The sequence below is a fragment of the Paroedura picta genome, chromosome 2, assembly GCF_049243985.1.
Source record: "Paroedura picta isolate Pp20150507F chromosome 2, Ppicta_v3.0, whole genome shotgun sequence".
NCBI classification, from domain to species: Eukaryota; Metazoa; Chordata; class Lepidosauria; order Squamata; family Gekkonidae; genus Paroedura; species Paroedura picta.
In genome coordinates this window covers 152591692-152604800 of record NC_135370.1, presented here as the reverse complement: position 1 = coordinate 152604800, position 13109 = coordinate 152591692, and the positions used below count along the sequence as shown (strand labels likewise).

At 44.6% G+C, this 13109-nt stretch overlaps 1 protein-coding gene across 40 annotated transcripts in view; it reads right to left on the bottom strand.

The window, feature by feature from the left end:
* The window catches only part of NRXN3 (neurexin 3), a 1515064-nt gene that overhangs the window by 264295 nt on the left and 1237660 nt on the right, over window positions 1-13109 (bottom strand). The gene's annotated exons all lie outside the window — the stretch shown is intronic.

Here is a 13109-nt window from a genome sequence, read left to right as displayed (position 1 = left end):
ACCCACCCTACAGGGTGTCTGTTGTAGGGAGAGGAATGGGAAGGCGACTGTAAGCCGCTTTGAGCCTCCTTCGGGTAGGGAAAAGCGGCATATAAGAACCAACTCTTCTTCTTCTTCTTCATTACACAGCATTGCAGCCCAGGACCATACCATGACAGGGTTCAGGTGAGAGCTCACATGTTTCCTTGCTTTCCTGTGTCAGGAAGAACCTAACCCTAGTCTTAACAAGCTACTTCATGGGTAGGAAGTTGATTTTGTTATTCTTTGTTGGTTGATAGGGGGATGACCATTCAAACCTGCAATTCCCCAACTAGTTTCTGGAGTGGTAGAATCTCCAGTAGTCTATATGACATGAATTTCTGAAAGACATCAGACAACGGCATACTGACTGCAAAGCCATTGGTTAGAACACAAGAAGAGCTCTGCTGGATCAGAGCAGTGGTCTGTCTAGTCCAGCATCCCATTTCACACCATGGCCAACCAGTTCCCCTGAAAGGCCAACTACTAGGCATTGAGACCAAGGCCTTTTTTGGGGAGTCAAGAGTTAAATAAATTACATTCATACACAATATGGATCATTATAATATTAAGGATAGTTTCTGAATGATTATAAGATGCCACAAGATGTATGAGATTCTGTATGGAACAATGGTAAGCAGAAGTGGACTTGGAATTGAATGGGGCCTTGGGTCAAGTCCAGTTGAGCAGCCCCTGTGGTGCCACAAGCCAATAATTCAGGGACCAGTGAATTCCATGACACCACCAATGGTGACTGACCCACCCTTTGCTTCATCCTCTAAAATGGCAACAGTACAAAATGAGACAAAAGGCAAGCTCACACTGACTACAAGGGTCTGAGTCAAGTGGTTTCTTGAGCCTGGTACAGCTAGCACGGCTGTTGGGGCTATTAATGGCTCTCTAGGAGGACAGCAGCCCACTGGGAAATTAAGTTGTAAGTTAAATGTCCCATCTACTCCTGGTGTTAAAGAAAACTGGGTGGAGTATTTCTTTACAAATTACAATCAATAGTGATCACTAGCATTTTGATCAGCATTCAGCCTTTTCACGTCCTTTGTGGAGTCCTTCTTAGAGTGCAAAACTGAAATGAGTTACACCCATCTAAGTTCACTGAAGGCTTTGAAGTGTGTAATTCTGCTTAGGGCAGTGGTTCTCAACCTTCCTAATGCCACGACCCTTTAAGACAGTTCCTCATGTTGTGGTGACCCCCAACCATAAAATTATGCAAGGGTTCTTTCACAGAAATTAAACTGAAACTGACCAACGGCGTGAAGATCCATTGTCCATGATTGTATATAAATTGATATTTTCCCGGGATTTAGAGGAAGCACTACTGGTAGGAAAAGGAGGAGGATTTTGTGTGAATGTAGCCATTTTCTGCTTACTCTGTAGAACAAATAGAGGTCAAATCTAGTGCATGTGGCATATTCATAATTGATTTGTTTAATATTGATAGCGGGAGCACTGATTCATGTATTTAACTAGTATTCACCCTATAACTCTTATTATTTGAGTAATAATTTGATGTTGAATTGTTGTTTACTTCTGAAAAGGATGTAATAAAAGACTGAGAACAATATCATCTGGTTAATTTAGTGAGATGACTCATGGCTAACAAATACATCCATTCATCAGACTATGGAAGGTGCAAATAAATAAAATTAGTCAAAGGCCAATTCGGAAGGGAGGAGAAAGAAAGAACAATTTACGCTGTTCTGTTTTATGGCTGATTCTTCAATTGCCATGAAAGGAATAATGATCAACTGGGTGTGTGGAACGTAATTCCATGACAAAATGTTTTCACAGAATGAATAAATACACAGATGGAATTTGGCACCACAAAGTTTGGGAATAATTACTAGTTTAGAAAGCAATTCCTGAAGGTATGACTACTCATGGCTATTATCCACAATAGCTAAATGGAACCTCCGTGTATAAAAGCAGTACATATCTGAATATTAAATACTCAGAATTAGTAACTGAGGAAAGTCATCTTCACACCCCATTTTGGACCTTTCAGGCCCATCTGGTTGGCCACCATAGGCAGCAGAAGGTTAGACTAGGTGGACTTTTGGCCTGACTCAGCTGGACACTTCTGATGCTCTTTTGCTCAGTTCTATAACAAACATCCTCATCTGCGCCTCTAGTCCTAACTACCCCTAGAGGCACGAGCAAGCTTGAAGTACGATTGTTCAAACCAAATCAGCAACAGCATCTTCTATTTCCATATCAGAGGCATAAAGAGAAAAGTAGTGAATTGCTCAAAGATGATGCTGAAACTTTAATGCAATGGACTACTGTGGGTTTTCTTTGGGGGGGGGGAAGGGGAAACAAAACAATTTTGCTTCAGGCTAGACAAGGATTCTGATGCGCTGTATTGTGTCAGCCTGGGCTCTGCACTTACACAAAAACAAATCAGAAAGCCAGACAAAAAGATGAGAAGAAATGTCATCTCCTTTCACTCCTCACCACTGGGAATATACCACCTCCCAGCCTGTTTAGACATCCCATTTGCACAATACATCAGATGTTTCTCCAGCATCATGCCCAAGGCAGCATGGAGGTAGATCTTCAGAACGTTCTTGCAAGGGCTATTTAAGGCTATATGGGAGGAGGTATATCCTCAATACATTCTTTTAAGGGCTACAATCAAAATCTTCTAGCCCGTTTCATAACCATGATGAAAAGGAATTGAGAGAAATTGCTACTGGGACCAATCTACATCTTGTCATCATTGATTATCCACACCAGATCATACCATTAGATCTCAGTTGAGGGGGTAGGCTTACGTTGACTACCTGAATCAATAGCTGGAGGAAGGGCGCTTGAAAAACAGAATGACACCTCCCTTCCCCTCTTCAATTCTCCAGTGTGTCTTGTGGGTTTAACAACTGCCACGTCCTATTACATCATCCTGACATGAGTTAGGATAACAGGAATCTGGCCAGCCTTTCTGCATCTCCTGCAGAGGATTTTGTGGCAGGATATTTTTTTTAATGTTGCCATTGACATTCAGCTGTGTCCAGGTAATTGCGTCTGGGCTGGTACAAGGCCTTGGGGACTCTCTTGACCTTCTGGCAAAACACGGTAAGTACGTCTGCGAGCAAGAGGTCCAGGCTGCCAAGGTGTGTTTGCCAGTGTCAAACAGCTGGCCTTTCTGAAATGCTACAAAAGCCAGAAAAAGTGTGTGTGTGTGTGTGTGTGGAAATCAAAGCCTGGCAGCTCTTGCCAAATGGCATCTCCTGTCACTAGCATGACACAGGCTGGTCTGGAAAGTTGCTCAAGCTGCCTGAGCCAAGCGACATTAGCAAGGGGACAGAAGATGACAGCCGCTCACTCCACCCACCCAGATGGAAGGGAAAACAAAGCGAAACCCCTCGCAGAAAGGGCGGGAGGAAAAGCAGAGAGCTGAGGAGGATGGCAAAGGGAACAGCGTGTGATTTTGTTTGTGGGATTTGACTTCTTAAAGAATCCTGACTCTTACTGCTTCATCCACACAAAATATTTATTCTTGGAATTACTGAGAGAAATGCAGAAATAGGATAAGCGTTTATGCATTACAAGACTCCCTCCCTCTGACCTTAGACACTGTCACAGAACATCATGCCACCACTCGGTGGCAAAGAACAGCAAAGAGCTAAAGGGCTCCAGGTTCAAAAGTGGTTGATTCCCAAGCCTTGGATTTGGTCTTGGAATCTGTCCTGAAGCAGAATTTGAGAATCATGAGACATGTTCAGGGATTCCCAGGGAGTTCCAGTAAAAACAGCAACGATCCCTGCCTGGGGTTGGGGTGGGGGGTGGCTGTCTGTGAAGAAAACATTCTCATGTCCCAAGATCAGCTTGGAAGTGGAAAAGGTGGTGTTGGTGATTCAGCAGCAGGGTAGCTGCCACTTTCCGGAGTCTCCTCCTTCTCCTGCAAGCCTGGAGAGTAACATCCAAAGCTCCAAGCAAGGAGGAAACCTGACATTAGTTTTATGTTAAATAAAACATTTGCTTGTTTTTAAATCCTTCCCTTGGATGTTTTGTTGAACCAGATCTAAGCTGATCCATTCCACTTGGAATGGCAGCACAGTGTACCTGCCAATAGTTTTTTGGGGAGGGGGGATGCAAAACTGTTTAGCAGGCCTCAGAGTTGTTCACTGCCAGCACATCAGACTGTGTGGGATCACTTCACATCTGATCATCTCATTCAAACACAGAAGGTTCAGTTCTTGAATGCGTTTGGCATGAAATTCACAGCATCCCTGCTTCCACATAGAGCCACTGTGGGACATGGAAAAGACCCAGCCTGAGCTGTGGCCTACCTCACAGGGTTGTTGGAATGGGATATGTTACAGAGATAAAGTTCCAGAGGGACCGCTGTGCTAATCTGCTGCAGCCAACCCAAGCAAAGGCCTCATGGCTCTTCAAAGACTAACGAGTGGGCTCAGACTCACAAAATGCTTATACCACAGTAAACTTTAGTTCTAGGGAGGAACATTTTCCGGTTTATCTACTCGGCAATATATAATTGTCCTTGCTATTTATAGTGATGTTACATAAATCCCCCTTTTCCTTTTCAGTTCCTCTCTAATATTACTTTGTTTTCTGAATTTATATTGTAAAGCCCTTTGCAAATTAACTGTATGTAATGCATGGCAAGGGCAGGATTGTGAATATTTGTCTTTCTCAGCTCTGGGATTTCTTGTAGGGTTGGGTGCTTCGGCGCGGTGGGGGAAGGGAGGCATTGGTGCCGGTGCACATAGCACACATGCCTGGCGCACACACACCGGCTGGCGCACATGTGCCCATCCCTCTCCCCCTGTGCCATGGCACTGGCTGCTTCAGGCGTGAACGGCTGCTTTAGATGCCGAAGCGCCCATCCCTAATTTCTTGACAGCCCAGGAAGATCTTCCTGAATGGGTGGAAGTTAATTATTGTTTAATACCTTTTATTTTAATTTGTTAAACATTTATCAGGTGATATGAGCATATATGGTCATGTTAACCTGACCCACCCTCCCAAAATGGCCAGTGATGGGCCTGAAGAGAGTAGGAAGGGGAGAGGCCCTGGGTGGGCGTGTACACGTCTATGCTTCCCAACCATATTCTGCATGATGAGACCATTTCTGGGGTTTCTCGAAGCCTGAAGAATGTTTCATTTTCTCAATGGTGAAAAAGTTGAGAAAGTTTATTCTAGACAGATAGACATCTAGGCAAGCATACATCTGCCAGCCCACACTGTAGCCACTGACAGAGATCATTTAAGCAAGGTTTTGACACCACAGAACAAGAGAAGGGTCTGTTATAGCCATATTATATGTAACCTGAAGAATGCTACTGCCACCCACACTCCCCTCCCCGCCCTGCCCCTTGGCGGAATGCTGAAAGGCTACCCATTAAAACCGCAAATTGCTAAACTTTCTAAATTAACTCAAATTGTTGAATTAAGAAATGGTAGACAACATTAATCGGAAGAAACTTTCTTGAATGCTGGAAGAAAGAAGGTGGGAGGGTACATATAAATAACTATAATTGCTTCACATGGGCTTGAAATTTAGTTTAAAATAAAAAGTAATAACGAACAAACTATCTTCTGATTTTGTTTTGCACAGTAGATTTAGTGGGGTCCTCCGGAACAAAACAATATATTTGTTTTACGTTTATACTTATCTTGTTTTATCTCTTCGAACTGTGGCCATATTTTTCTTTTGCATGTATCAAAATTACTTTATTTAGAGCAGGGAAGAGTATGGAGAATGAACGTTTTTACACAAATGTCTCCCTCCCAGGAAAAGAATGCAGCAGACACTTCAACAAAATCATTTCCTTCATCTTCTTTTCCTTTCTGATGTCTCGCGGAGCACTTCGTCTCTTTTGGGGCTGACACCACTCAGGAGTTCGCCTGTGTTCTGACAGAATGAAGCTGTCTAAGTGACAGAGCAAGGGGAAGAGCCCCAAGGCAAGTGGTCTATTATCCCTCAAGACAAAAGTGACATGCAGGCCTGACAACTCTGCTATAATGAAATTACTTCTACCTTTACTGCCTTGTTTAAGGCAGACTGTTTCGTGCCAGCAGGAAACGTGCAAGACCAGATATCATACATGGTTCTTTTTCAAGAGAAGGAGCAAGCAAGTCCTTTTGGGGAAAGGGAGCTAGTAGGGGTGCTCCCCTGAGCCTCTGTCTCATGGGGGGGGGGGCAAAATGGTACAAATATCTTAAAATTCCATCTAACTCATTTGAGGTTCTTTATTTGGTTTCTGTATGCTTTTATTTTTGTTACAGCTAGGGGCCTCATAGAACTGGAATTTGCCTAGGCCTCTCTGGTGACCCTGGGCATGAATTTACAATTGGACACCCAAAGTATCCCCCACCCTATTTAATTCCACAGCAGAAGTTTGGCTGCAGTTGTGTGTCACAACTCCATGTCTTTGTGCTTCTGATGTTTGTGTATGAGAGAGAAGGCTGCCATGGGCTAGGAAAGACCCACAAGGTTTCCAATCAGCTGTACCTAGGCTTGCCAGGCATGGGGAGCCCAGGAGGGTGGGAGATTTCCATTGGGCAACAGTGTGACATCACTTCTAGAGAACACTGGGAAGTGATGTCAGTCCGTTCTGGGAATCACCATAGAATTCCTGATGAGTTCTAGAATCGACTGATCTCACTTGTCAGTTTCCCCTGGAAGCAATGTCATGCTGTCACCTAGCAGTGACTTTAATTTTAGAAGAATCAGAGAGTTAGAAGGGGCCATACAGGCAATCAAGCCCAACTCCCTGTTCAATACAGGATCAGCCTGCAAAGTCCAAGTATCTGTCCAGCCACAACTTGAAAACTACCTGTTGCTGACTGCCAAGGTGAAAGGGGAGGGAAGTGGAGCCAGGGTTGGGAATAAGAAAATCCCAGGTGTTCCACTGTTTGTGAACATATGTCATTTAACGTGTGGCAGTGTGCAATGCGCTTACTGGATCCAGTGTGTTTTACTTCCCCCTGGGGCTGCCAGTCAAAGTTGATCAATGGGACTCAGTCAGCAGCTTGTTCTATCAACCCTTTAAAATTCAATACAGAGAGGGGCAAAACAAATGGGGAAATGCATAGAATGGTACAAGGAGGGATAAATTCTTCATGAAATTATCTGCACCACTCAACAGACACCATTGCATGAAACTTGAGATGAGTGAGATATTTTACCAGGCTAATCAATGCTATTCTGGCTTCCTTTGACATTCCTTTTTTTATTTTACATACATGGAAGAACCCCCCCACCCCATTGACCTTGAATTTCACTGCAGATGAAAATTTTGCCGGTAGTCCCAACTCTATCCATTTTTCCTAAGGATAAACAGGATATTTTCAATGTTTCTCTCACACAGTATTCTCATATGTGACATTACACAATTGTATTGGTTGGGGGTTTTTTTAAAGTAAAATTTCGATGCAACCTCCCCTAAAGCCTCCCGTCCCACAAGTGTCTCTGATGGGGACCAGTGCAGAGAGCCAGTGTGGTGTAGCCGTTGGTGCCGAACTAGGATTTGGGAGACCAGGATTCAAATCCTTATTCTGCCATGGAACCTCACTTCAACCGTTTATGCACTGGGAACTTCACTGCCCAGCTCCCGTGCAGGAGCACAAATAGGGAGCGGATGAGGTGCACCAGGCCAAATGCTCCACCATGTGGGTGCAGGAAGAGGTGGGGCAATCAGCCACAACTAAAACTCCAGCCTGCAGCACAGCATGAAACCTCCAGTGCATAAATGGTCTTTCAGCCACCCAGTTTAACCTACTTCAGAGAGTTGTTGTTTTGAGATTAAATGGGAAGAAAGGAGAACAGTGTTGTAAGCCACTCTGTGTCTCTGTTGGGCAGGAAATCATGGTTTAAATGGTATAAATATCTAAACAAATCAACCATCTCCCGATATATACTCTTTACAGTGACACATACTGACCAATGCTGAGAAAATTCCTTCTGCAACACACAATGTGTCTCTGTGCACATTCTAGATGCTAGGAACAGTCATGCCCCAAAAGGAAGAAGGAGGCACCTCAAAGGTGGACTGTTGAGGCACAAAAGTAATAAAACTGTTCCATGAGCAGAAGAGAACAAGTTGAGTGCCTCAGATCCATAAGCATGGAAATGCGGGAAAAGGTGCAGGCTAGTAAATCAGTGCACGAGGCAGGGAAAAATATGGTACTCTGGCAGACAATGAAAGGAGCAGCAGAGTGAGGGGTAGCCAGAACGACAAAGCAGAGGGTATAGCCTGTGGCATGTGCTATTCAAAACAGACAGTTGCATGGCACAGCTAAAGCTAAAGCTGAGCTGCTTCTGATGAGACGCCAGCTGAACTGCATTTCCAAGAACATCTTTGGCTTGTGTAACAAGATAGGTTTTATCTAGGTATATAAACACTGCAGAGGCTGATAGGAGAGAGGAGGGAGAAGAAAGGGAAGAAACAAAGCCGCACCTTTCTGCCTAGCTGAAATTGTATTTTTAAGTGCACCGACTGCTTCTTTGGTGGTGCCCTGTAGGAGAGCCAGGGAATGATCACCATGCTCAAAAATACTTCCTTGTAAACTGCATAGTCTCATCATGAAATCTATCAATCAAAACTCCATTCGCTCCAATCTCAAACTCCTAGTAATAACACCACCGAAAGGAAACTGTTGTAATCACAGGCGGGTAATAACGGGTCGGCAAAATAGAAGGAGTTAGGCTGATACACGTCATGATTCAGTCACACTCACCCTGGCCTGGAAGGACCCTTCTTTCCTGACTATTCAAAGATGGGGAGGGGGGGGCACAAAATCACTGCTGAACCAGAAATTGGCCAGGAATGCCCAGAACCATAGAATTGGAGAACACAATCCCAATCAGACGAAATTGTCTTTCTTGCCTAAGAACATGAGAAACACACCACTGGATTTGACCAAAAAGCCGTTGTGCTAACAGAGCTGCCCCGCTTTAAATCCACTGAACCAGAGTGACGTGCCCACTTCCAAGGCTCTTGAAATCAAGGCACTTAGAAGGGTGAATTTTGCTTAGGATGGCCCCATTGAGTGGCATGAAGTTCGCAAGAAGGATGTGAAGTCCCATAGTCCCCCTACTATTTAGCTGGTATTCAGAGCTATACTGCCTCTGAAAATGGAAGCTTCATTTAGACACATGGCTAATAGAGCTATCCTACATGTTTTCCCCCACCCCCCAAATCTACATGTAAAGCCATTTAAATCAAAAGCCGTCACCAGAAAAGTTGTGGGGTAGGGTCTGGAAGACCCGTATTCAGATCCCTGCTCTGCCATGGAACTCACTGGCTGACCTTGGGCCAATCACCATTAGTCTAATCTACCTCACAGGGTGTCCAGGCCCGCCCGATCTCCTGGGTGGGAGTCCGTACGTGCTGTTCCCCGAAATCATCCCTCTGACCCCAGTGGCTGATGGGCCGGCTCCCGACTGAACGGCCGACAGTCGACTGAAGAATCCCCGAGCACCCACGAATCCCAAAGCAGTGATGCGAGACACCCGCCAAGACAGCCTAGCCAGCAGCAGAGGAGCGGGCGGGCCGCCTACATGCCCGGCGGTCGCAGAAGCCGATAGGGCAGCACCAAGCAACGGAGACGCCAAGACCCAGCAGGTGGGCGGGTCCATAGGGGACACTCCAGCCTCTAGCCCTCACAAAGGGTCACTGTGAAGACAAATTATAAAAGAAGGTATCAACCACACGCATTACCCTGAGCTTCTTGGAGGAAGGATACGATAGCAGACGGGCAACTTGTAGCAGCAAAGCGTACATGCTAATTAGGAAGGATAATTATGAACCATAATTTCAAATCCCCACTCAGCCATACAAGCTTGCTGGGTGACTTTGGGGCAGTCACACATTCTCACTCTGACCTACCTACCTAAATAAATAAATACATCTTTATTCTTATAACCCGTCTTTCCTATACAGCTCTGGGCAGGTAACAACATGGTTACAACAATCCATTGAAAACATAATCATTGTATAGTTTACCCCCAAGTAATTGAATATAGCAGGAGGCTCAAAAGTTTTTGGAGTAGAGGTTCTTCAGTTTCCAGGCATGAGGCCAACAATTCCTTATGTTTTCTTCAGGTCCTGCTCTGTCTTACAGGCCTAGTAAAATGGGTTAAGGTCCCACAGGGCCCTGATCTTCTTCAGCAGAGCATTCCACCAGGCTGGGGCCAGGGCTTAAAGGTCCTGGCCCCAGATGAGGCCAATCCCACCTCTTTTCGGACAGGGATCCTGAGGCAGATGTTGGTCTGATTATCTTAATCCTCTTTGTGGAGGTGGGGGGGGTATAGGGGGAACTTTACAAGGTTGTTACAAAGATAAAATTGATGAAAGGAGAATGATGTAACCTGCTTTAGCTTCCCATCTGAGAAGAAAGGCATACAGGAAGCAAATGAAAATGAAAAAATAAAACAAAACACAAAAACAAAACACCTTGGTCTTGCATCTATTGCCAGTCAGTTCCATGTGATAAATGCCAACTGTAGTATGAAGGAGAGAGAACACGAAATCTTGATTAACCTTCTCAAGATTTTATATTTAATTTTATAAAGTCCTATCATGCCCCCTGATTCCATGATTAACCTTTTTTATAACCTGAAAATCCTGCCAACTGAAAGGTTTCTAACCCTGTGAACCTTCTGGATTGGCCTTTTCTCCTCCTTTTCACTAATTTAGGAGGTGCAATCCAAAATAGAGTTTTCCCCTTCTAAACTAGGGATGCCCGTCCCCCAGGTGGGACCTGGAGATCCCCTAGAATTATAGCTCATCTCCAGACTAAAGAGATCAGTTGCTTGCCATGGAAAATGGCCACTTTAGTGGATGAACACTATGGCATTATACTCCACTGAGGTTCCTCCCCACCCCAAATCCTGCCTTCTACTGGCTCCACCTTCAAAGTCTCCATGTATTTCCCAACCCAGGACTGGCAAACCTATTCTAAGCCCTTTGACCTCAATGGTTTAGAATTGCACTGAATGTCCTACTTGAATACATTGATGTATTCACAGGAAATACAATCCACTTTAATTTTGATCAGCAAAATTCCTGCGAATTCTTCACATGAACCTTATGGTATTTGACTGTGATTGCATAACAGATTATTTTTTCTTTGTAGAAGATCTGAGGGCCTATACAGTGAACAGCTGGGCAACGGGAAAGGTTGCAATGGCAAGAGGGGGAGAAATAGGGTTGCCAGCTCTGTGTTGGAAAAGACCTTGGCATTTCAGGTGTAGAGCCAGGAGGAAACAGGATTTCAGGTGGGGAGGGACTTTGGTGGAGTATAATGTTATGGAATCCACCCTCAAAGGAGCCATAACTGATCTCTAAAACCAGGGGATCCCCAGGTCCCACCCAGGGACTGGCATCCTTTGGGAGAATTCTTTAAGTATTTGTTCAAGCCAGGTACAGCACCACTTGAATACTAATGCTATTTTTGCTGCTGCAACTAGTGTGGTCCTCCAGAATGGAGCTATCAGTGTTGACAGATTCTCCAACAGAAATGCTGAACGAAGTCTCCTGCTGTTCTCTCCTGTCAAATTACACTTCCAGGAAAGCAAAGCTATGCCCACACCGACCTCGTTCACAAGGATGTCGTCAGTACCGGTGAACCCTCAGATTTCAAATTATACACTTCATCTTCCTAGTCAGGGACGTGTGAGGCAGGGAACTTGCTACCATGCTGACAACACATCATTTAGCCAGAAAATTCCAAAGACATAAGAGGCAAAGGCTAAATGAATCAAAACAAAGATGTCAAGTAATGAGATAATTCTTCCGAACAAAATAGGTCCATTTTCTCATGGAGTACCTAGCAGCACCAAGAGGAATTATCTCATTGATTAGTTTTGGTCTCAAAGGGATAAGTAGAGGGGGAAACATCTAGAATGCCCTAATCCTACCTGTTTGGTGGATGCTTGCACCCAGTTTCTCCCTTCTGTTACTGGTTTGGCAACCAATGATGCTGCATATCATTCTTCACCAAGTGATCCCAGATAATCAGAGATCACACAATAGATGTGTTGAGACGGAAACTATAGGCAGCTAGTTAGCTTAGTCAAGTGATAAAGATAGTAAGGGCAAATGGAATACATTGAAGTACGGACAGCTGATCTATGACTTGGCCAATCTGAGATCGCCCTAAAAACCGAACAGGAGCTAACTATTGAAGCCATTCATTCTCCTCACACATGCATGCTCCCTCAGAACTTTTGGCTTTTACCAGTTTTATAAATATTTTAAAGGGTCTTTAGATGTTATGGTAATGAAGCAAGAAGACCTCAAACAGTCCTTGAAAACAAACAAAACTAGCTATTTGAAACATTTTTATCCTGACCTTCCTGTAGATCAAGATTTCTCAATGGGGGTTCTGTAAAACCCTGAGGTTCCTTCATGGCCCTGGAAAGGTTTTCCCAAAATGGCTAGTGGTGGGCCTGGAGGGTCGAAAGGAACAGGCCTCAGTCATAAAAGCCAGCTTGGTGTAGTGGTTAGGAGCGCCGACTTCTAATCTGGCAAGCTGGGTGTGATTCTGGGTTTGAAGCTGGATGATGGTACCGCTTTACTTTGCTCTGGTTCGGCCTCACTTGGAGTACTGTGTTCAGTTTTGGGCACCCAAGTTGAAGAGGGATGTTGACAAACTGGAACGTATCCAGAGGATGGCAACAAAGATGATGAGGGGTTTGGAGACCAAGACGTATGAAGAAAGGTTGGGGGAGCTTGGTCTGTTTAGCCTAGAGAGGAGACGACTGAGAGGGGATCTGATAACTATATTCAAGTATTTAAAAGGGTGCCATATGGAGGATGGAGCAGAATTGTTCTCTCTTGCCCCAGAGGGACCAGAATGAATGGGAAGGAATTAATTCAAAAGAAATTCCATCTAAACATCTGGAAGAAGTTCCTGACAGTTAGAGCAGTTTCTCAGTGGAACAGGCTTCCTCGGGAGGTTGTGGGTTCTCCATCTTTGGAAATTTTTAAACAGAGGCTAGATAGCCATCAGACGGAGAAACTGCTTCTGTGAAGGCAAAGGGGTGGCAGGTTACTGTAGATGAATGATTGGGATGTGAGTGTCCTGCATAGTGCAGGGGGTTGGAC